General features: G+C 40.9%; 1 long non-coding RNA gene across 1 annotated transcript in view; it reads right to left on the reverse strand.

Annotated features, from left to right (window-relative positions):
* The window catches only part of LOC115399753 (uncharacterized), a 71,757-nt gene that overhangs the window by 39,996 nt on the left and 5,553 nt on the right, over positions 1–26,208 (reverse strand). The window contains exon 2 of the long non-coding RNA XR_003932724.1: positions 11,594–11,643. This is a non-coding gene — a long non-coding RNA (uncharacterized LOC115399753). The remainder of the gene's footprint in view (positions 1–11,593; positions 11,644–26,208) is intronic.

Raw genomic sequence — 26,208 nt, forward strand, 5'->3', positions numbered from 1 at the left:
GTCAGTCGGAAGTCCACAGGGGGAGAGGCGGGATTTTCAGTGAAACAGAGCGTTTTCTCTTCCGGGTTTCAGAATTAGGCCCAGAAAATCTTTCATTTCACACAAAATGACTTTTCCTTTGCGCCAAAAATAAACTATTACCATGTTAATGCCATTTCTAGGGTTTGGACTAGCTAAAAAAGCATGATACAGCCCCTTTAATAAATCTAATCTGGGGAAAGAAAATCAAAGTAACAAATGAGAGTTCTTCTGGAATCCACACAAGAAGGGCCGAAGGGGAATCAATCAAAATGTCTCACTGAAATTACATGAGACATGTGAGGGTGTTTTTATTGAATCAAAGAGATATGAGGAGAGCAGAAACTCCTTAGTATGAGGAAAAAGACAAAAACTGCCCCCAAATAGTCAGGCAAGGGCGGGGTCCAGACTTTAATACTGGATTTTTATTTATTTTAACTGAAATATGCAACTTAAGCTTATGAGATTATGAGAAACACACACACACACACACACACACACACACACACACACACACTTTGGTTAAAAGTAAAACCTGGCTCATGCCTTCAGTACTCGACCATCAGAAGAGACGTGCATCCTCTATAACTCATCGTCCAAAGTTTACAGCAGTCTATTAGCAGCAGCGCTTCCAGGACTCAGCTGCCCACCGGCTCTCTGACCGACAATACATCCAAAGTGCTGCTCAACGCGTCCCAACACACCCGGTTCCACTCCGTCCTGTTTCCACTCCCTGCAGCTAGAACGGAGAGTAACAATCGAACTGCGCATAAATCCTTCAGAACTTGGAGTGGTCCATATTGCTTACACAGTTAAATCACAGATTATCATCAGTACTGAACAATCTGCAACACTGTAAATGTTTTGATATGTTCTTTCATATTTGTCGCTTTAAGTAAAATATTAGAATGCTCCTATAGGTGACGGCGGGCGTCAGGGGGGCCGTCTCCTCCCTGCAGATCCTCCTCTCTGGTGTGACGGAGGAAACTCTGCTGCTGCGCCTTTATTAAAGTTGAATCAGTTTCAGTGATCCCACATGAAGTGTTGGGATAACAGCATTGTCTCCGACGGTCGCTCACATCATCTGGTCTGACGTGAAGGATGCCAGTGCAAGAAAAAAACAATGCCGACTTCCCTACTGTGTTTTTCTTTTTCCAAGTGCGTTACACCACAACTGACAGCGGCGCGACCCTGAGTCACGTCTGCTTTCTGAAGCTTTGGGTCGCAGGTCCATCACGGGGCAAACAGACACTCAGTGACATTGCTTTTCTTCACCCAAACAAAACCTCTGACAAACGGCTTCTGGTTAAAATGACACTTCTCCCAGCCTGACTACTGCGATGTGATGTACAGATCCGTCAGAGCTCGCCGCCGCCACCTGGATGCTGTTTACCGAGCTGCTGACTGGAGCTGCATTCACAACTCACTCCTGCTGCTGGACTCCCTGTTCAACTGGACAGACACACAAACTCACTGCTTCCATTTCGTTTACAAAATCTCCTCCTCACTCATTTCAATCATCTGCAACAGACCTTAAAACTTTCTACATTCATCCCACAAACAACAATGAAATCAGTGCTTTAGTCCATTTGTTCAATATGTATCTCTAAACACTGCAAATACTACTTCCTTTCTTTTAAGAGTTGTGTGACACTGTTTTATTGTGTGTGTTTGTCTATAGTATTTGTTTCTCTGTTCCTCTGTGTCTCCTCGTTGCCTTTTGACCAGGTCGTCTTTAACAAAAAAATAAACAGACACCATATGGGAAATAACCCAGTCCAATAAAGAAAGCCAAAGCATGCGGAGAGAGATGGATTTTCTTCCTGTGAGGAGAAGCTGGTGCAGATGTTTCCTAAAACCTACTGGGACAAAAGAAAACAGGCCGGCGAGTGACGTCCGCCATCTCACCTGAACGAACACGCCGGCTTTGCAAAGTGAGAAAACAAAACATGAATGTATTTTACTTCTGCTGTCGCCGAGAAACCACCAGCAGTCAGATATTAACACAGCTGCATGTCAATGAACTAGATTTTAAAATACCTGCCAAGGTCATGTGTTACCCTCCGTAAACATCTGCGTGTGCTGTATGTGTGTGTTAAACAGTGTGTGCTAATGGACAGAAGAGTGTGTGTGAGAGATAAAAATAAAATGACCGGCCACAGGGTGAGTGTTTACCTGTGGGCGTGAGCGTGAGCGTGAGCTGGAAGTGGGACTGCTTGGCTTAATGATAATAATCTCTCATTTCCCTAGCTGGGCCTGCTTCACGGAGGGATCCCGAGCTCATTTCCTTAAGCCGACACAAACAGCAGGTTTCACTGCACACCACCATTTGATGTCCAAAAGAAAACTGAAAATCATTCTCGGTCACAACTCAGACCGACGGCGTTTTTAATCCCGTATGGATTCAACCGTAGCTAAGGCCTCCTCATAGAGGCCTTAAATAACCCGCAACGAGACAATACTCCCTTTTAAAGTGACAAATACATATTTACTTTTCTTTTCAAAGCTGCCCTGAAACGTCCCTCAAGCTTACACAACGCGGCCTTATGCAACGCACATCCTCAAGAATCGAAGCCACCGGTGATCGAATTTCAAGGTTTCTTCAGGTCAGAGAGGCTCTCGGTGTCTGGGGCATCATTCTGTACTTTACATAAGCTGAAGAAGGATGATCTCATCTCACCTGATCTCAAACTGAGCTTCCTCACTATAAACGATCACACATCCGCAGGTATTTATTAAATGATATATTTAAGGGGATACATTTTCTGATATGTCTCCTTACGTGCAATATTAACTTGTTCCTGGGAGATATTTCCTTTATCAGACACTCTTTAAAATATGTTTACACTGAGAATTTTTAATTGTTAAATGATATTTTTGAACATCTGGACTTTAAAGTCAGTATGAATTTACATCAAATGTCACATTTACAGTCAAGTTTGAAGAAAATATAACAAAGACCAAAGCAAAATCACATATTTAAACATTTTGAGCTGAAATATTCTTAAATGACTGATAGTTTATTGTATTTGAGGACAGGACTCGATATATTATTTACAGACAAAAATCAAAACCACGAAGCATGACACCGTGGGCGTGTGTTCAAAAACACACACTGCCACTCGCCTCAGCCTTAAATGTACAGAGGAAATTCGCAAGCACTTTAAAGTATTTTGAGATCAATACAGCTCTCAAAATGCGCTAAAAAGAAATACAATATTTCCACTAAAGCAAAGGAGACAAACACTGTGGTGTTTGTGCTGTTATAAGAAATAAAAATAACAAAAACTAATCACCAGCTACAGGTTGTTTGTTAGTTACTTTTAGCTAACCATAAGTAGTTCAGAAGAGGATAAAGAACCACAAGTTTCAGAAAATGATCACTTGTTTAAAAAAAAATGGCCGAAAACAAGACACACTATGTTTAAAAATTTAAACTGATCAAAATATTAAAAGTAGAAAAAACGATGAAAAGTCTGATTTTGATTCATTTTTACTCCTTAATAAGATCTGATGGAAATGTTGATTTATTTATTTTGCCACTACAGTCAAGACTGACATGATTTGATTGTCATTTCTCATCTGTCACTCGATGATCCACAGTAAATCCACTAACTGCCATCTCAGTGCAGCAGAGAGAAGAAAAAAAAAACGTTTTTCTCAGGATAAATTGTTGTATCTTTATTTTATTTTCCACTTCCCTCCGGCTCCCAGTGTTTGGATCACATTTTTCAAGCAGCCCGGAGTCTCACAGCTACAGAGTGACATTAAAACAAAACGCAGCCCGACCGCGTGCGTGTTTTAACCTCTGCAACCTAATTTAGCTCCTCTGATATATCCAATTTACGCTGACTTAAAATGAGACAAGGCAGCGGGGTGAATATTATGCTCCTTACGACCGCAGGTGACTCAGACGCACACAAACACACTCACAAGAATAAAGATGTGAAACTTCATAAGTTCAAAGAAAATGAAATTCAGACACTAATTTCTCAGCTGGGTGTTTGTTGAAGCTGCTTTACAGGAGCGTTTTTGATTTTCTTGCGGTATCTTACCGACTGTGCAAAGACACATGACTCAGATACTGAAAAAAATTAAGTTTATAGATGAGTATTTTCCGAGTTATTTTAGCTTTAAGGTCAAAATTACACAATACAGGGGGAATTGAATAACAATTAAAGGGTGTCCGATATAAAGGCTGGTTAGATACATCGATAAATGTTTGGAAATATATTCAACAGACACTTGATTTCAACTGGTGCATCATGAATTCCAGCTTGTGTGAAAGTGACTTTTCTTCTCTCTGGCGTGTGAGAAAAAAAAAGTGAGAAAGGAAAAACAAAACCCTAAATGTCAGACGCCTGTTTTCTCATCACACAGGAAACTTATCAGGCTGTGACATTTACTTTATCGATGCTTCTTGTTGTTGTTGTTGTTTATAGAGATTAAAATAGGTGAGTCGACAAGTGTGAGCCGGATATTTTTCTGTCGCGCAAAGAACATTCTTCTTTTTTATTTATTAAACTGGCTGTATGATGGAAACCACGAATTGTACTTGTTTTCGGGTTTCTTTCTCCGCAAACAAATACAGATCCTTTCATTAGGGATAAAATTACACACAATCACGGGCTTTTTTTTCCTATATTTACTAGATAAAAAAAGTTAATCCTTGCGCATGACAGCGCACATATTGTGTTAAAAATTCGCAGACGCGCAACAGATTTCCTATCATCGTCAAAATATAAAGTCAAAAGTAGAAAATTGTCATGTCTTTTTTGACACTTAAAAAAGAATTTTGCCTCCAGTATTTTTAGTTTTTGCTTGTCTGCTCCTTCGGACACGATTTAATGTCCGAAAGCCGCCGCGGAGCCTCAGAAATGCGCAGTTTTTTCAGGCCATCGACTTTCTGCAGATTTATTTACTACATATTCACTGCAGTCTAACAAGAAATAAAGTATTTAATTCACAGCGTTTTTAAGTGACAGCCATCTGCAATGTGATTTGTCACCGATCCGGACAGAAAAATGCATTTTTTTCCAGTGAAATCCTGCTCGGTTTTCCTTCATCCACACATTTAATGTTGAGCTCCAGCGATCAAATTAGAAGTCATCGTACAATTAGTGGAAAATAAATATGTTTTTAAATTCTTAAGTGTTTTTTTTCTTCTGTTTTCCTCAGTGGTGTCGAACATGGATAATTTAGGTTGAACAATAATTCCTGGCCGGATTTCCCTTGTGCGTAAATACGCAAGATGCATTTCCCCGTCTCCTTAATGCAAATTTTTTAAAATACAATTATTCTTGACAATAAAGATTTTTTTTAATCTACAAAAATGACGTTTAAAATAGTCTTTTGATTGTCAAATATTTATTAGAAAACAGTGAAGTTGAGCTTTTAAGTTTTGCGCATTTTATTAATGTTTTTCCACTTAATCTATCATTTTATAAAGTGAAAATAACGTTCTTGAGCCTTTAAAATTTTGGGGGAAAAGAGTTAAATCGATAGCGTTTTGCATTAAAGCACTCGGTAAACAAAAACAAACAAAATAAAGTCTATTGCCACTGAATTGATCGGAAAAAAGTTACAGTCCTGTATTCACCTATTACCACAAGGATTATAATAATTACGTGACATTTAACAAGTTCATGCTCCTTCGGTTTATGCAGGTAAACAAACGCGTGGGTCTTTAAAAACATGCATAAACACTTTATAAGTGCAGAACATTAAAATTAACAAACAGAACTTCGAATTAAAAACTTGTGAAACACTAGCTGAAGCGCATTACTGGGATTTTATCGCTCTTTACTGGCATAAAAGTTAGAATTTCACCCGAAAACAGCTGATCAGACATTCCTCTGGTGAGGCAATAAATGTCATGTAAACATAAAGTTCCGTTTTTAAAGTTAATTTTGAATTCCCATGTCTTCAATTGTCGTCTTAGATGAAGTTGCGTCGAAATGTGACAGAAAGACGTCGAAGAATTAAGTTTAAAGTTAAAACACAAAGGTATTTTAGACGAGTGTAAAACTGAAAATTGTCACAAAGGAAAAACAAAGTGAGGAGGGCTGAGTGTTGAGTGTGGGTGAGAGCTGCCCTCTAGTGGACGGAAAAATTCACTACACCACAAGTCTCATGACGTCTATGTGTAAAACCAAGAAGGAAAGCAGCCTCCGCTTTTTCACATGCAATGATTTAACAGCTCTAATTACACCGGATCAGGTTCCTGGAAATCACACCTTTTCTTTGCGATCAAAGCTGAAGCCCTGAGTTCAGGAGGGACAAACAAATCCAGTAAAATGGTGTCAAAACAACATTGAAATTTAAACTGTGAACTTCTTCTTTGTTGTGATGCAGAGCAACCATGATGGAGATGTCTATATTTTCACCAAACCAAACAGTTACTACTGAAAATGACAGACAATTTCAAAATAAAGTCAATTTTAATAAAACTTTTTGGTGCAAAATACAGTGAAATGCCCAGAAAACTGTTGCTCTATGCATGATTTTAAAAGCTCACACTCACAGCCTGGCTTTGAGCAACGAAGGAACTCGTTTTCATTCTGATATCTCATCTGGGGTCTCCCTGTTGTGTTGTGTCAGCTACTCTTATGAAACATTTTGAAAAATCTTTATTCTTTTGAATTGTAAAGTTTTCCTGTTAGATGACACCAGTGTCCGAAAAGCCTGTTAGTGTCTTGAAACTCCTTCAGTCACTCATGTCAGATTCATTACAATTTGAAGGCTATTGGATTGCTCAAACTGTGCAACAAGTGAGTGGCTCTGCAGCTTTTTCAAAGTGGTTATGAGAAGTAGCTCCAAATGCCAAATACTGTCAACAGAAACTGAGGAGGAGGACAAGAAACGAGCCGAGATGAAAGGAGGAGGTGGGCGCTGTGACTAAATCGGTAAGCGTATCATGACTGATAACGAGCACCGAGACTGTATTCAGAAGAACCTTTCTGAGTTGAAAGGTTGGGAAACACTGCTGCAGAAAACTGATTGATGGCTCAACAGCCTGGTTGCGAAAGAGATGAGCAGGATGCAGGAAGTGAGAAACGGCCCAGGATGAGCTCATGAACCTGCTGAATCCGTGACCCTGTTTGACCCGATGCCGCCGCTGGCACGAGAGGGACGGAAAGCCTGCAGCTCGCACAGGGAGTGTATTCACAGGTCGAGGAATCGAACACGGCGGGGAGAGCTGGATCACATTAGAAAGGAAAACATCATTAGAGCGCGCGTTTCTCCTGCACGAGATTCTATCGACATGATGAATGGACGACAGAGGGAGCACTGCAAGTGGACCGAGAAGGGAAAACACACACACACACACACACACACATCCCTGCACAGAGACACACACTTTCTGGCAATAGCATGGCAGAGGGAGGCAGTGTAAACACACACTCAGAGTCTGAGTTTGGCGAATGCTCCATTATCTTCTGCCTCAGCAGAGTGAAGGGAGGAGTGAGGCCTCATGAACTGGACAGTATTCTTCAGACACCCTCGTGCACACAGCCTGATGCACGTGCACAATATTAAAAGTTTTAATGAGTCCGTACACGGTGCATTTCAGCCTCACGGCCAAAAACAGACTCGGTTGACTCATGAATTTGGAACTGAGGAGGCAATTCAAAAGAACAATGTCACGGTTTCATGTTCACGCAATCCAAAACCAGCCTGATTCAAACCAGTATGAAGTATATTCGTGGTGACACAGACGCACAATCATCCAGTAAAATAAATCCTTTCTGATCCTTTTCAGTCGTAGTATCGTGCCGTTTTTATGTTTTCTTCTTGCTTCATATTTTTTTTATGTACCGAAACTCATTGATGAGATAAAACTCAGACTTTGCTGTTTTCTTATTGAGTAGAATGAAATCTGTGAGACAGTAAACCCCTTTAGAGAAAACACTGCAGATTCTGGTGGCTTTTAGCTCCAGAACACAGGAAATATTTGGATTGAGCCAAAACATCACAAGTGGCTTTTTATACTGATCGCCTGGTGGAAAAAATGTGCTCAGTTTATTTCTAAAACCATTAAATGTAAAACAGAAGTGACTTGAGGACTGCCTTCAATCTTCACAGCAGAAAGACTTTTTAAAAACTAAAAATCTCCCAAAAGGATTTCACGTTCTTACACTATCAAAATGATAATGACTAGACTAAGCAGCATAACAAATTATGTTTTCACCTCATGGTTATACTGATCTGCAGTGAATGATATGTGTGATCACAGTTTAGCTGAATATAATGAGCACTTTCATGAAAACAGTAGAATTAGTAAAGAGTAATATTAAATAGCAAGAAAAACAAATCAAACTCTTTAACCAAAAAAAAAAAAACAGTACAGCATTTATATATTCAGAGAGACGGAGCTCAAAAGTACATTTTAAACAGATTTTCAGGTTCTTAAACAGTTTTTTTTAAAGTATCATTAAATAAGAATCTCAGCACTGTGTGATCTGTTTTCAGCCTTTCACTTTATGATTTGAGGGTTTTTTTTTATTCACTTGTAGTTTAAAATTAATAAGACAGAAAAAGATAGTTTTTAGTAACAGGTTTAGCAAATAGCCTGGTCGATTAGAAGTTTACTCAAAATTGTCATAAAGAGTCTAAAAAGTAACATTTTTACTCAATAAGTGATCTGTATATATAAAAAAAGTTATTAGAGTAATTCTACAATCATTTAATTGTAGCAGAGAGAGTTTAAAGATTCATACCAGACTGATATGTGAATTTTACTGTGTTTAAATACCAAAATAAATAAACTGAACACATTATTGGTTTCAAATCTGATTGTTGTCTATAAGAATTTATATCAGGTCCAAAAATCATTCAAATCAGCACTTTAACAAATTGAATGATTGCTCTTTATTTTGTGTCACCTTTCTGTTCATTCAACTCATAAATCTCTCTACAGTTTAGATGAAGAACATAGAAAACATCTTTTTTTTTTTTTTCTTTAACGTATGTTGGTGGGAGAGCGTTCGGAGCTATTCTGCCCGGCAACAGAGAGCTGAGTCATCTCACTCACAGGCCTCCCACGCCTACCCACGCTGCACTGCTCTCCTGCTCTCTCGGTGGTGGAGGTGCACGGCCGCGGACACGATACCAAAACTAAGTGCATCACTTCATCACAGCCCCCAGAGGACAAAACACACATTTACGGTAAAACGGGGAGGGGAGGACTGACGGTAGGGGGCCGGCGTAAGAGCCTGTGACAGAGAGAACGAGTGTGTGTAGGTGTGTGTATGTTTGAACCTTCTTCTGATAATCTACAGATATAAAAGTGTGAAAATTGAAAGAAGTGGTGGAAAACAAGCTGCAGCTAATGTGTTCACTAGAATTTCACAAATAAAGATCCAGTGGATTTGGTGTTACTTGCTGACTCTCCAGAACCATTTTGACCTCGGTAATATAATTCTGAGGACAAAAATAGCTATTAACTGACATCTTTAAGCCGTTTGTAAAATATAACTGCTTCTTTACAGTTATTTTTGTTTTGCCGTTCACGGTTCAGCCACAGATCTGACATGCTGGTTTCAGACTAAATGAATCCTGATGTTGAAATGGTGCCAACAAGAAATGCTTTTTATTTTTTACATTTTTTTTTTTTACTTTTTCAAATTTAATTATGAAGAAGTGAAGGCTGGAATTAAACATTGGACCTGAACATCCCAGCAGTGTTGGAAATGAGTTGAATATGTCAAACTGCTGAAATGTGCAAGAGTGCTGACTCGGCCTGGATGACGACTTCAGATCAAACGAGGAAAAAAGTCGCCCGTCTGGATGAGTCAAAGTATGCAGCTCTCAGCAAAAAGAGGATCAAATTCAAATCTTCAAGTCTCACATGATCAAGTCTTCTGGAATAATTAACCATTTTTATATATATAATCAAATGTAGGAGTTATGGTCACTTTAGCACACATTCATCCATTCATCTTAAACCCATGTGATTGCACACACACTCTCACACACTGACACACTGTGGGAACACACCCAAAAAAAATCCACACATGCACAGGGAGAACATGTAAACCAAACTGGGAATATTGAGGCAACAAAGCTCACCAGTTCTCCATTGTGGGAATAGAGCCAAGATTCCCATTTTCATCAGTCAAGTTTAAGCTAGTCTGATGAAAAAAAAAAAAAAAAAACCTTTTCCACACAGAGTCAAAGCAGCAGGAGTCATGACGTGGTTTTAATTCAGGCTGGAAAACTGAATCTCAGTCTGCTCGTGGCAAACCACAGCCGTGGTTCTTAAAGGTGAGTGTTGAAGATGGGAACAATGCCAACTCATCAATAACCGCACCGAAACGGACTCTACTGGTCCAAACATGACTCCTCACAAAGCCTCATTTCCGACCGCTGGTTCCCAATGAACGCCAACAACCGTTTCCTCACAGGAAGCCTTTCATATGAGAGCGTGACTTTTCATTCTGTGGGAATAATAACAGGGTCCATCCACACTGGGGCTGGCTGAGATGTCCAAACAAAGGCTCGAGAGCCAGACCAGACCTGAAATTACTGCCCTGAAATATCCAATGTAAGTTTTTCATTTTTTCACGTGGGTCAGCGCACAGCCATGTACTGTAATACCACCACCATGAGTTAAAATGCAAGTCATGTTTCTGTTAGCATCAAAGGATATAACGCTATAGAGGAGAACGTATAAAATCTGAATTTGAAACAGCAATAAAGTTGTTTCAGGAAATCTGGTGAGTAAAAGTATGAATATGTGTGAATAGTGAACTTTAGAATTCATTGAACGTTAGAAAACAGTCATCTGTGAATCCCTTAAGACAAATCAAAATGCAGAGTTGTGCAATCAGTGTGCTTTTGATCGCCTCCTCGTATGCACAGCTCCCAGTGCGTCAGTCCAGGCTGTGAAACGTCATTCGACCACTCATTCCGCGGCACAACAGGTTAATGGAGTCCTCTGAATTAGAGCCATCACTCCCCATAATGACGGCGGCTCTAATATCAGCAGGAGACGCGATACCTCGCCTTTCGCCTCGACGCGCCAGAGTGCGGTCAGTGCGTCACACTACGATTACATGACTAAGTCCGGAGCGGTGAGCGCCACAGCTGATATTTACTGCTACCTGAACGGCTGCCAGAACACCGAGAGCAGTTGTCTCCGATTATCTCCAGCCAGGTTTGGCATTACGTCTCCTATTTTTAGGCCATCGCTGCGAAAGGGCAAATCTGTGATTTGCATGCTCTGCTATTCAGAGCGGTACAGAAAACACCAAAAACTACTGAACAACTTCTTCTTGAAAACTTAAGATGAGTAAAATCAGTTAAAAAAAAAAAAAAAAAAGCCACATAGTCCCTCAATTCACTGCACATCTGGCAGCTGTAATTCATTTATCGATACTTTCCTCGGGTTTAGTTTCAGTGTTCTGCACTCTCATGATATGTTAATTCATTCCGACAGAAAGAACTCTTCAGGCAGAAAAGCCGTACTCTCTCGACTATCCCATCTATTAACACATGAAAACAAAGAACTGCTACATTCAGCTTCATAAATAACAACAAAAAAAAAAACAAGCCAAAAACGACTTTTACTCACCAGTTTGTGTCTCTTCATCCTCCTCTTCATCCCAAAGTCTTCAGTGAAAACTAAGAGGGCAGGAAGGGAAGGAGGAGAGAGGAAAAAAAAAGAGAGAATGAATGTTTTAATCATGAAGGAAACAAGTCATCTTCCCACTCACATCGGAGTGTCCAAGCCACTCTCTCTCTCTCTCACACACATCCACACACACACACACACACACACACACATCCACAGCCAGAGATATCTCTTAAAGGTCAAGATCAATCACGAGGAGAGAGAAGAGATGAGGGGAAGGGACTCGGAGAGCAACAGCAAGACATAAAACGAAAGATCCTGCATAAGAAGAAAGAATGAATAGAATGTAAAAAGAAAAGCAGATGACATGAGAGAGCAGAGCGCAGAGAGAAAGAGAGAAACCAGAGAGAGAAAGAATGACAAGTATGGCTTGGCTGAGTCATCGGTTACCACCACTTCCTCCAACGCACTAAGAGCTCCACTAATGACTGTCCAACTCCTGTGGCGCACACACACACACACACACACACACACACACACACACACACACACAGATCTCCTGCTTTAGCTGCAATGTTTGCTCCTTTCAACCTCACTCAAGCAGATGTGTGTGTGTGTGTGTGTATGTGTGTGTGTGTGTGTGTCATTTTGCGAGAGACGGGGCAGTCTTGGCTCTGGGGCGGTTTGAGGGTTCAGGCTGGGATAGGGACGAGGTTAGACATTTGGGTGTGATGGTTAAAGATAGTCCAGAGTCCTCACACAGATGGAAGAAGAAGTCTGAGCGTTTTTCCTAAGAAAAACGCTGAGGGGTGGACTCGCGAACTGACCTCACTGCGTGTGTGTCATGAGAAAAAAACTCAGAACTTCACTGCCTTCCTCTTTCCCAGAATTCCCTGTGGGATTTGTTTCTAGACCCTTTTTTTTTTTGGCAATCGTGGAATTTCTTCTCAACATCTATCTTAAAGTGACAGATCAACACTTGTTTGTTTAAACTGTTTGAGAAAAGACCATCACAGTGTGGAAGCTTGACTTCATCAGGAAGTGGAAGCAGATGCTTCATTACTTTAATGGCAGCTCGTGTTCATGCTTCACCTCAGTTCATTTAAAATCAAATCTGATGTTTGATTGAAGAACAAACACAAAACTGACACCATTGCCTCCTCTGTAGATCCAGTAATCTCGCTGTCAGCGAGTCAAGAACACCCATTACAAAAATCAATTGATTTACTCTTGGAAAACATCTTTCACGAGCTCAGTGATCGACTTCTCAAGACATCAAACTATGGAACAGAAGGTTGAAGGTTCGAATCCTTTATATGGTCACACTGTTGACCTGAAACATACCTTGAAAAAAAAACTGCTAAATTAAATTTATAAGTGTTGTATAACTTGTTCCATTCTTTAAAAATAGAGTCAAAATGTCTCCAAAAATGGAATCGCAGCACATATAGTAAACTTATTTTAACACATGGGCCATATGATATGCCAAGATTAGTAGAGAAAAAAAGCCACTGAAAGGCTCTAAATCTAACTGCGTACGCACCAATATATATATATATACATATATACATATATATACACACATTCACATGTATACAAGGGTTGTGTGATGGAAACTTTCCTCAACAAAGACTCTCATGAGCAGCATTCAGTGCAGACAGCACGGTTTAACATCTGTTTCAGTTTTGGCTTCAGTAACATTCTTATTTAACTTCAGTTTCCTTTGAATTTCTGGGGCTTGTTAAGAAATGCCTTGCCAAGACATGGTTTACACCCCAAAACCACAGTTTGTTGGACATTTGTTGAACAAATGTGTCAAACCTCTGAAAGAGAGACATTCAAAGTTACTACACTTTTAGCTTTATAGAAGGGCCACAGTGACATTTAACGCCACATGAATTCTTCGTGCTGAATTAATGCAGCCACGAGGAAGATAACATCAATCCTGAGCATCACTAATTTACTTTAACACACATGCATGCAGAAAATCTGCACATTTCACAGACACTGACTTGACTTTAGGAGAAGTACTGAAAGCCGCATGTTATCTGATCTGGAGGCATTTTATTAACGGTCACGCTCAGTGATGAACCTTGAGTGAATCCTGAGGGGAGATTTCAGGTTTTCAAAGCTGCCTGGATGCCAGTTTGAATTTACCGTGATTATTCTTGCACCGCAGCTGGATGTCAAGCTGTACTCGCCTGGAAATGGTTAACATTCATGCCATTCCTGGTCTGTTATCAGTGAGTTGAAGAATTTCAAACATCTGCATTTGCAGCCAGTTTGCTCCGGAGCATAAAGTTACTGTCCGATATGAAACACGGTGCTGTGAGACGAAGTGAAACCGTAATGACTCGTCCAGCCGGTGCGTCATCAGCGCTGCGGACGTGCCTCACCCTCCATCACCCCACCCCCAACATTTTTATGCTTTCCATTAAAGTCCACACCTACAAGGTCGGTCTCAGATCCCAGTCAATTCCCACAAGGACCCGTTGGGTCTTGTATCCAGAGGAAATCACAAGAACTCCGAGCCAACGTCATAAATACACACATCCTCCCCTGCAGTTCCCACACTATCCCCAACACACACGTACAGACCATCCCAAACAACAGGCCTGGATGTGAAGAACATGCTGATTTGAAAGCAGACGCGCTCACAAAGAAGAAAATGAGGAAGATCATCACTGCGGTGGGGGCGGCTTTCGGTCACTGTGAGGAGGATATGATGCATCTGCAGCATCACTGCTGTAATTCAGACTCAGAACGTTCAAGCTTCACACATCTGTACTTAAATAAGTCTACATAACTGTATCAACTCTATTTTGAGACACATGAAGGGACCTGAAGCTTTTCATTAGACAGTCTAAGAATATGGTTGAAATCAGGGGCCTGCAGTTAAAGCTGCGAGGAATCCAAATCCATTCTTGCTGCTTTGCTTTGGACTCTGCTTGTTTGCAATTACACAGTCCAAACGGCCTGCATTCAGTATTTTAAGGTCACGTGTTTTTTTTTTCCCCCACAGTGAACCAGAAGGGTGAAAACATTCGACCACACTACAATTGCTAAAGCAACAACATGAATAGAAAAGCCACAAACATCCCCGATCAAGCTGTAGCAAACGTTCTGATAGGATGACACTGACGGATAATATTCACATTTAACATTAAGCTGAAAATTTAGAGGGATACAGCCAAAACAACATCATCGTTTTATTGTCTCATGTGTGCTTATGGTTATCACGAACGGCCTCAAAAGCACTAGTTTGCAGATTTTTTTTTGTGATTTTTCTTGATAATCTGTAATTTTGTGCGTCATTCTTCCTGTCAACTAGCCAGACGTGAGACGGATAATGTCGAAATAATGTTGTGAAACATGGTCTGCTGTAGTGTAGTAAGGCTCCGTCTGCTGTCTCAATACCTTGACATGCAGAGCATAAACGCACAGTGCATGGAAAGAGTTCACTGGGGCTCAGTTAGTCTTTCTTGAAATGTACAAAGTTAAGGTTGTATATATCCTGCAGACGTGTTGAGGATGCCATTACATTATATGCCAAATATAATTAGAAGTACCACAATGTTGCTGGATGTGAAATACACCAAAGTAACGCCCTATCCCAAGACGAAAGCTACCAAGAAGTCCAAAATTCGAGGAAATGCAGTTATAACAGCCCACAAAATAATTTGAAAGCAAAAAAAATAATGTTAATTTAGCCCAAACTTCATTTGAAAATATCAGTTTCCACAGGAAAATATCTGTAAAATTGATTTGAAAATGCACAATACACTGCAAGAAATATGACACCTCATAGAAAAAGTTCTTCAACAACACACTGTCATCTATAATATAAACAAGCTTTTTTTTTCATACAGCATATTTAATCATTCTAATGTTGGGGTCAAACACATTTCTCAAACCGTGACCCCAACTGTGCAGCCTGAGTTTGCTTCCAGCAACACGGGAGCCTATTTTTAGTCGCATTACAGCTGCGCAGCTTCACGGACGTGCAGCATCGAAAATGAGACTCGATGCCGCGCTGACTCAGCAGAGCAGCAGGCGTGGGAGGACTGTGGAGGATGAGCTCCACAGATGACTCAAGGAGAACCATCACACACAATATCAGAATGAATCGCTCGCCATCTATCTTTAGGGTCTGTGTGGGAATCAAACCAACACCTGCAAGGCTTATTTTGCAAGCGGTGATCGCTGCAGTTTTAAAAACATACCGCGGAGTATGAGCAAAGTTCAAAATACATGAGAAAAAAAAGCTTGATTGCTTATGTCTGTACTGGCGACACTGATGTGAAGAGAACAGCCAAGTCTGACTGCACAGGAAGGAACAGCTGATCGAACGGACGACACGTTTTCATTTCATTTCCTCGTTCCTCAGCTTGTCAACCAGTTCCTCTCTTTGCTGTTCTACTCGGAACATCTGCCTGCCTTTTCTGGACCATGGAAGCTCAAAATAAACCTCAAGCATTCATAAGAACAAGCCAGCTTTGTTCTTCATATAGAAACAGTCCTCTAAGGCATTTCTCTCCCATAGGAGCTGTATATAATTACTTTTCCTACCACGTTATTACTTAAGCTTGTGGTTAGTTTGTTTTGCCTCCATTGTGTCTCTGTCATGTGTGTGTTACTGCTTGACTATTTTTACCGTTTTAACCAGTTGCTGGGCTGAGGGTCTGCTGTGAGAAAACTGTACAGGAGATAGTAAAGTGCTGTATGAATTTCAAAAACAAAGACTGGTCGCTTACTCAATTAGTTACTCACATACCAAGAACATACAAAGAACCGCAGCGCCTTCAATTGAGCTGCGTTTCTCATTCTCAGACGAATGTGCAACCTAAGATGAGTTTGGCCTACATTTTTGGAGCCTCACTCAAATATGCACCGAGCCTTTTAACGTTTGCAACGCAGCTTGATCTTAAAGCCCTATTTACATGACCATCTTTCAACTGAAAAAAGTGCTTTCGGCATTTTTTGTTTAAGAATCGTTTTGCATTTACAGAGCAACATTCTGAAAAACAATATCCATTTCTGTTGGTTGTTTTTTAAACAAAACCACACACAGACGACCAAGTTGAAATGCTATTCCGGGTGACTCAACCATAAAACAAACAAGTCCCGGGAGGATGTGGACTCAAAGTCATCGCACTCCGGAGGCCGCTATTGTTGTTTTTGTCCATCTACTCATGCATGTGAAAAAGGACTACTTAATATGGCCATGGTGAGTATGCAAAGTTGAGTGTTTTCAAAAAGTTGCATTTTCCCCTGTTTCCATGGAGATGGAGTCGGAACATTTTCACAAAGTTCCACTGTGGGAGCCATTTTCAAAAAGTTGGATTTTCAGTGGCTCCGAGCACTGATGAGTAAACAGACACACAAAACACAAAAGATGTTTTTCATTTTCACTTACGAGAGACCATTTTGTATCCTAACAGCTTAAATTCAGGCGTGCTACCTGAAAGTTTACGTAGGTGGTGTGCGAGAAGAGTGGTGCGTGATGCATCACAATGTTGCTCATTGCTTTACGTGGAAACCTTCAGACAGCTGCCTTCTCTTTCTGTGCCGCTCCCTGAGCTTTGCTGTGAAGACAGTGGAGAAGGAGCCCCTCATGTCGGACAAATACCTCAAGTCTCACTGCAAACAGCTTTAAAAACAGCTGTAGAAAAGTGGTGCGGACACCCGAGCAAAGAAACAAACATCCAGCAACAGCGGCATTTAATAAAGTGGTGGGATTTTTACAGACAACCAACACTTACTTGGTGTGGATTGTGTTACAGACAGCAGTAGTGATATATTTACCGTTACATTTGGTACATTTGTTGAACGAATGTCTTCATTTTTCCAGCGTGTGTTTTAACTGGAACAAACTTTGAGGGGAAAATAGCAGATCACCACTGTGATTCTCAAACCGCGGTACGTGCAGATTCTCTCAGGAAGCAATAGAAGAAACCTTCAGATGATATCAGTCATCTGGAGGAATATGTGCTAACTTCAGCTGAACTTAAAGAATGAATCAGCCATTAGACTGGCCCACACACTCCAGCTCTGCTTACGTGTCACAGCAGCAGCAGCAGCTTAGTAAGGTCTGAAGTTTAACACAGTCAACGTAGGGTCCAAAGTTAATCTGAAGTGTATTAAATGTGTTGGGGGGTGGGGGAGCAGGAGACACTTCTCTATGAGCGGACACTGTCCTGACAAAAAAAAACATCCATAGCACCGTGCTTCCACATGAAGCTTTCCACCTCTCAGGTTTTCCTCCTAAAATGACTGAATATGAAGTTTCTGCAGTCGCTAAGTTGACGTAAGCGGAACATTTTGCCTGGTGATGTTTTGTGGAAACAGCGATGGGCAGGAGCGGTCTGACTCTAATAGAGGGAATAGACCGACACCCACACTGCGGACGACTGCTTCACGTCACAGCGAACACATTCATCGTCCATAATGATGTGGAAAGAGACAGTTTGGAAATGACTCGAATTTACCAACTTGGAAAAAAAAAAATCTGATCAAACAAATAATAAACATGCAAAATTTGATCGCATGAACACCGACAGTTAATATAAAAATACTGTGCCATACAGTAAATGTCTTTTAAGGCAGCGTTTTCTTAAGTTGTAAAGGGAAAGTCATGATGAAGGAGTGGAGTTTTACAAGGATAAGAAGCGACCGATGTGCCACTGATCGACTTTACAGGTCTGAAGATGGAAAACTGGATCAGCTGGACATAAAATCATCAGATTGGCTCAAGATTGTTCAGAGTGGCATATTTTTCTTAGGAGTGATAGAGTTAAATAAGCAAGTAAACACTAAATGAAAAGTGCCACTTTCTAAGAGTTCTTCCCAAAAGTCTTTAAATTTCACTGTAGGGCATCTTGTATGTTTTACTAATTTGACCATGGATGACCAGGGTTTTTCACTCTTGTCTCACAGCAAGAATATCCCTAATTTGATTTTAGGTTTGAAGCCTTTCTGTGTTGAGTTAACAAGTTCTCCTTTTGTGTGTGTGTTTTTTTTTCCTCCCTCCACCCACGGTCCAGTAACAAGTGCGAGTTTAACGAGGGTTTAATTGTTGAGTCTAATTTGCTGTAAATGAGTGTGACCAGCATGTCTGAGGCCCAACCTGCCTTCACTTCACCGCCCCACAATAAAGCCTTACAGAAGACGGCGAGATACGCGTTTGCACCGTCTGGAAGAAGCCGTGCGTATCAGCTTAGCCACAAATCATTAAGTTGTCATTTTGAGACGATTTATCGAAAAATAACTGCAGAAGAATGCGCCGATCACACTGCGGCCTCACCACTGCTGACATTTATTTAGTAACTAAGTGACCAATAACATGTCATTATCTGGGTTTTTACATTCTCTAATGGTGTTATTTTGTCTGCTTTGGTGCAGTTGCCTCCCTGCCTCACTTCCCACAGCCTCTCAGACTCCCTCGCCCTCCTTTCCCCCTCGTGGTCCTGGGCCCAGTCCAGGAGAGTCCAGACAGTCAGTTGTGACTCAGGGGGAACAGAGGGTCTGACTCACAGGGACTTCCTTCCAAATGCTCGCAGCTTCCAGGTGGTACAGAGAGATGTTATTGTGGCCTTGATTAGCTGGTGTGGACATGCCCAGACGGGGCGGGTGGAAAACGGCAGAGCGAAGCCCTTTCCCCCCCAGACACAGTGCGTTCTGTGTGCTTGTGGAATTTGTAGTCATTGTCTGCATATCACTTGGCAGGGTGAAGGCCACATCTCTGTGTGTGGTCTACTGAGCTAAACTGTCTCTGTGTGTGTGTGTGTGTGTGTGTGTGTGTGTGTGTGTGTGTGTGTGTGTGTGTGTGTGTGTGTGTGTGTGTGTGTGTGTGTGTGTGTGTGTGTGTGTGTGTGTGTTCCCAGGATGATGAGCTGTGACCAGTGACTCAGACCTCTGAATGGAAATACTGCTTTAGGATTAGGACCGAGACTGATGATCACATGAAACAATAACAAACCAGTAATGGTTCAAACTTATCAAAAAGTGACAGAACCTCCATTTGGTCAGCTTTAGAATTTTGTGTATTGTGTTGCAGGGACTTAAAACTGCAAGTTAGACAACTGAAGATCACCTCATAATACCACTTTTCACCACAAGATGGTGTATTGAGTCACTTTAGGAGCTCTTGGTTCTACCGAACAGAAAGAGGCAGAGATATCACTGACAAAAGCAAAAGCTGCTTGCTTTGCCACCACCAAAAAATAGATAAAACGGCACCACCCAATGGAGCAAAGTGAAACGACATGAACTGTACATACTGCAGCTTTATGCAGAAAGCTCTCGAGCTTAACAGAGTGAAATCCTGATGTCAGGCATGAGGGCTTTTCTCTCTGTAGTTTGCATGTTCTGCTTGTGAATGCATGCAAATTTTTCTTGACACTAACAACTTGCTCATCACAGGCCACCAAAAAAGTGAATATACATCAACATTTGATCAAAGATTTGTACATTTTGTAAATCAGTGAGGAATCTTTACTCTAAATGATGACATCCTCCAAGTTAAGATTTGGCTGCAGGAAACAACTTTGAGATTGAAAAGAAACATTAGGAGTTAAAACAGAGATGTCAAATATAAGACCTGCGGGCCAAAACCAGTTCGCAGGAAGCCTGTAATCTGAACTAGTACCTTGCAGTAAAAATGGTTGTATATTGAGACTGCAGAAAGTTTCAATAATAATTGGCTCCTCTGGTGAATATATAGACTATTTCATCATGCACGCACTCTGCTAACAACAAAGAAAAACTTTAAAGGAATACTCCGAAGATTTTTGACCCACGCCCTTTCCCTATCATTGACAAAGTGAGATAAGCTTATAAATACCTTTTTTGTGTCTCTGCGTCCAGTGGCTGGATCCCAGCTGTTAGCATTGTAGTTAGCTTAGCTCAGCTGCTGGAGGTGAATAGGAGTCAGAGCTGGACTGACGAAAGTGGACAAAGTACTCCTTCCAGTGGTCCAGGGGACGGCGTATTAGCACGTGAAGTAAATCTGAATGGTTATAAAACATTTTAAAAGAGTGTTTTCTTTTCAATCTGTTAAATCAACATTTTGATACAGACCTGCGCATGTGCAGTGCTCCACGGAAGGATATACCGGAGCACAGCAGTAGAAGCCATAGACTCAGCCGCTGTGCGCCGGTACATCCTTCCGCGGAGCACTATGCTTGTGCAGATCTGTGTGTATCAAAACGGTTGAAAAGAAAACACGTCTTTTAAAATGTTTTATAATCATTCCAATTTACTTCACGTGCTAATACGCCATCCCCTGGACCACCGGAAGGAGTATTTTGTCCACTTTCGTCAGTCCGGCTCTGACTCCTATTCACTTGCCCCTGAACTAAAGTCACTGACACTCCTGTGTTAAAAACTATAAATCAACATTTCAAACCAAAGTAGACTTCAATGCTAAAATACAAACAAAAAGCTCTGAGAAAAAGTGGGAGTAATAACGTCATTTAAATAAGGAATCTCCTTTTCTCACACCATGAGACTACAGGAAGTGAGAGTTTGACACCCACACTGAAATGCTGAACATTTTTCTTTGAAGAGTTTCCATTCAGAACATAAAAGAAAAGGACAAAAGACATGAGCTGGAAAAACTTTAACTGGAGCCTGATCAATATGTATGACGGGGCCACACACACACACACACACACACACACATATACACAGAATGAGTCTGATGTACTGAACAGCTGCTTCCACTCAGCTGTGTGAACCAAATCCTGGCAGCTTCTCACTGCTCTCCTCCTCTGTTGTCTGGAAATATGCCGATCAATACAGCCAGCTGACACCAGCCGCCTGATCAATAACCCCTCCTCCCTCCCATCACTCTGTGTCTGAAAGCAACGCGGGTTCAAAGGATCTGCTGATGCTGTGCTGGAGGGCACAAATCCAGCGGGAGGGAATTCCATGGAGAACAGCGCCCTCTGCTGGGCACAGCCAGTAATCACAAAACACAACACATTTTGATCCGGGTGCCATACTGTCAATTTTTCTCTGGAAGAGAGTGGAATGACAAGATAACAACTTAAAGTACACATTTTTCCAACTCTCGATGTTTTTTGATTCTTGTTTCAGAGTGCAAAAGTTTACATTTTATTCACTATCATTTTGGAAAAACCCAATCAATTAGAAATTTCAGCATTATGCCATCTTCAGTGTTGCCTCCTAGTGCAAAATAAAGTCGACTGTAACAAAACCATGTCTTCTATCGGTGGCATTTTGCATGCTGTCAAAGTATACAGTCCATTCATTAATCTATCCATGGTCACCAGTCCACAGCAGGACAAACAGAGAAAGACAGTCACGTCCACACACACTAAGACGATTTAGAGTCACTGTTCAGCCTAAAATTCATGGTTTTGGACCATTTGGAAGGAACACAAGCAGCCAGAGAAAACCAACAAACAAACTTTTAAAGTGAATAAGTTTCAAAATAACTCTCCGATAAGAGAAAATTCAGAACACCAAAGGTCATGTGATCAAATTAAATGAACCTACTGAGATTCAGCAGTTTTCATACTCAGACAGCAGATGGAGGCAGAGATGGGCTGTACATACATGAGGGATAGATAACCCTACTGCTGCAGCAAAAACCCTGATCATTAGTCCTCATCAGTTTTTTCTCCTAAATACAAATATGCAGTTTGTGCGATGCCAAAAACCTGCAAATTCAGAGATAAAATAGATCAATATGGAAGGATCACTGAAATAATTGTAACAGAAGACAAAAATAAATACATCATGGCAACCAAAACTCTAAAACAAGCTAATTTTTTTTTTCACATTTGTTCTCCAAAACATAAAAATGTTGCAGCTTCTAATAATACGTGCCCTGAGTTTCAGTATTGAATCACCTCTCCACACATTCAAAAGGAAAATCCAATGAATCGCCGTCAGGATTTTTTTTTAATTAAAATACTCTTAAAGATCAGTTAAGATCATTATTTATGTGATTTTGTCAATTCAGCCATTCAAACCTAAAGAGTCACATTAAACAGGGACGCCTTTCACACAGCGACCTCTAGTGTTCACACTGATATTTACCAGAGGCTCTGCATTACAAGTCGTGTCCGTTTATTTCCACCAGGTGGCAGTATAACCCTGTGCATGACTATCTCCTCCAAGTAAAAACTGATGAATTTCGTTTTTGACGTCATTTTAGCAACTAATTGCGATTTTTTTAGATATTTTTGTCAATAAATTTAACTGTTAAATGTCTCAACCTTTCCCGAGAGAATAAACATGAATCAGTGAATTAATTTCAGGTAATGAATGAACTCTTCTCTACTTTAGGATACATTCAAAAGGGGTCTTTGAGGTTATTTTTACTCCGCAAGCTTCTCTGATCATGTCGCTGATTAAAATCGACACGCGGTACGTGCACACGAGACGCAAGAAAGTGAAAACTTTCTTTGGTGTACAAAAGGCTTTCAGGCTCCACCACCACCACTTCCTCTGCCGTGAAGACACTGGCTGCAGGTTCTTACTGGAAACCAGTAGCTCTGACTAAAAACGCCACCGTGGCAGCCGGTGTACGGTGAGCCTGCGGCTGCCGTTACCGACACGTCGCGCAGAGAGCGAGACAGTTAACCCCTCAGTGGCATCGCCGCCGGAGCACATCCTCCCACCTGCGCCGCGGAGACCCGCGAGCTCCAACTGTAAAACAGCGGGGCCGCCCAGTAGCAGCAGTCCTGCATGGGTGTGGGCAAACCGCAGGCGGTACGGCTCTGACTGGGCCAGTTCGTTCACAAAGACGATTGTTTCAATAGAAAAGAAAAAAAAAAAAAAAAAAAAAAAAGGTCACAGTGGTCCAAACCTGCAAGCTGAGTTTCAGAAAGATGACAAGGGTGTCAAACATATGGTCCGCAGGCCAAATCTAGCCTAGCTGAGAGTCCAATCTGGGACGCAGATGAGACAGAAAAGTGTAGAAATAAATAAATAATCACTCCGCCTGTGGTTCACTGTGAAGGTGAACTATCAAAACCTGCAGAAACGTTCTGATCCCAGAAGCTTCAGGCTTTACCGAGATTAGCCTGCAGAGAAATACAGTTTCAGGGAGCATTTTGGTTCTTTTTGCAGCTTTGCACAGACAAAAACCTGTTTTGGTTGTTAATAGACTGTCATGTGTTATTATACAGATCTGGCTCACAGGTACACTGGATGCACAAGTTCCTGAAATAACAAGAGCAGCAGTAACACAAATAGACTGTTGAGAAGACATACACAACTACTTTACTGTTACTTCAGTTTAAACATGGTGCACACTTCCTCTGTCCGGCTACATGAGATTTGACATGTCCTCTTTGGTTAAATTCTCCTTTTAACATTTCTGATTATGTAAAATCTGTGCAGCACTATTTTAGCACTGCAAACTTTTACATGTTTAAAAACAATTATAAGGTGAAAAACAAATATTCCTGAAGTGAAACCATTCACATAAGTTCAAACCCCTTTTATTATTTCCATTTTTGAAATCCATCTATATGCAGTTCAGTTGATGGGTTATTTGTTGAAAGCAAAAGATGAACACACTACGGTTTTCCTGTAGAAAGTTTTTATTTTTGTCCGAGCTGTCAGTCTGCTGGTCTGCTCCTTCCTGTTTCTGTCACCCAGAAAAAACAATGATAAACTGGGTGAAAAATTATCCCACTGACTTCCGTCTATGGTGCATCATGATATCACTGTTGGTATTAAGCAGCTGCAGTCCACAGCGGACAAACAAAACCAGGAATTGTCTCTTCTCTCGCTTCATTCTTGGTAGAAATCCAAGCTGCACAACTCAAACCTGATAAGATTCGATAAAGCAGGAATGCTGCTAAAGAGTTTACCTCTGAGCAAACTGCACTCTCATGAAAAGGATACAGCTGGCCACAGGCATGCACACGCTGCAGCCACGCTCTCACACAGCGTGCACACACACTCTCACACACTAGCCTCAACTCTTCTGCACACAAGTGAAAAGATGCAGACGAGCCCAATTCAGCAAAAATCCTGATAGACTATCTTGGTCTTCACAAAAAGATCCTGTTTCTCACGAAGCTTCAGCGGCACAACGCCCAAAAGCCACAAACACACTGCTGTCATTAGTTCCTGGAAAGCAAACATGTGTCACAAAAAGACACGAAAATGCTGAATCTGAAGATCAGGGTGGAAACTAGAGGTGGACTAGAGGCGAACATGCAATGCAATGTTGCAAACTGCAATAAAGCCACGATGTGCAAAAAACACTGAGGACAATGCAAATCAATGCGTTTGGATTTCGGCCTCGTTTACGCGTCAACATTTCACGGGAAAATGCATCAGTCTTGTGTTTTCGTTTCAGAAAAGTTTCACTTTTACACATCTCATTCTCACTTGAAAATGCTACCGTGTAGACAGGGAGTCTGACATTTGGTCCTCCGAATAACAGTGCTCTTTCTCTCGTCACTAATTTAAAGCAGATAAATGTGTGATGCACTGTGCAGAACTAGTGTGAAGTTACAGCCAGTAGTCTGTGAAATTTCTTTTGTTCTTCATGTCAGAACACGAGATACAGCTTGGAGGAAACTGTTGGTATCTGCATACAGAGAAGATAAGAAAGGTTAGTCTGATTCTTAGTAAAGCTCACAACTTCAGCATTCTGCAAATCTGAAAACAGACAACCTCAAAAAAAAAGCATTTTTACCATGTTTTAGTCAGAAGTGGAATCACATCTGATTTGACCAATTTTCTTCAGATGTATAAATTTTTTCATGCAAAAGAACATTTAATGTATTAATCATTCTATTACTGTTAAAAATCATATATGTTGCAACCAAATAAGCCAATTCATAAATCTAATTCTTATTTAAACATGTTGAAATTATTTTGGGGGGGGAAATTTCCTACATCACATTCATGTTTGTTTCTTAACTCAAAGTTACTGTGCAGTTGTTACATACTAAGAGTCGAATGTCTAAATCAATGTAATCAGTTGAGGTCGAAAAGTAACCGAGAGTGAGAAGTTTTGGAGAAAAATAAAAGTTTTCAATGGAGGAGCTTTCTCTCATAAATCAATGTCACAGTAATTCTTGTTTAAGTACAGATTTGACCACTTCTTTCTGTATTCTCAGTGCCTCCATCTCTATATGTATTACACAATTCTAATTAAATTCAATATATTTTCTTAAAGTCTTTATTATCATTTCAAACTCATTCATACTCTGCTTCGCCAAGCGTTGATTCTGGGCTGCTGAGAGGCTGCCAGCAGTTAAAACAGTCAGGATAAAGCTATTTTGCATACGTGAATGTGTCCACTGCACTGAGATTTCGTAACACCAAAAGTGTTAAAACGGGAGTAAGACACAGAGGAACGAGGTAGTACTACAGGCGAAGTGAAAGTGAGAGCAGCGCTGCACCTGCACACTTTCTGAATGATGCCGGTTTTCACCAGATAAAGTTCAACTTCTTCATTTCTCCCCTTAGATTTAAAATAACTTAACTGTATTGCATAAGTAAGGATACACACTGATGTGTGAATGTTGCGTAATCTGAATGATGCAACCATTCAGGCAGGGTCGGACTTCTGAAAAGCACCAAAAAGTGACGGCGAGATGACTCAAGAGGAATCTCAC

Source organism: Salarias fasciatus, chromosome 13 (assembly GCF_902148845.1).
Source record: "Salarias fasciatus chromosome 13, fSalaFa1.1, whole genome shotgun sequence".
Taxonomy (NCBI): domain Eukaryota; kingdom Metazoa; phylum Chordata; class Actinopteri; order Blenniiformes; family Blenniidae; genus Salarias; species Salarias fasciatus.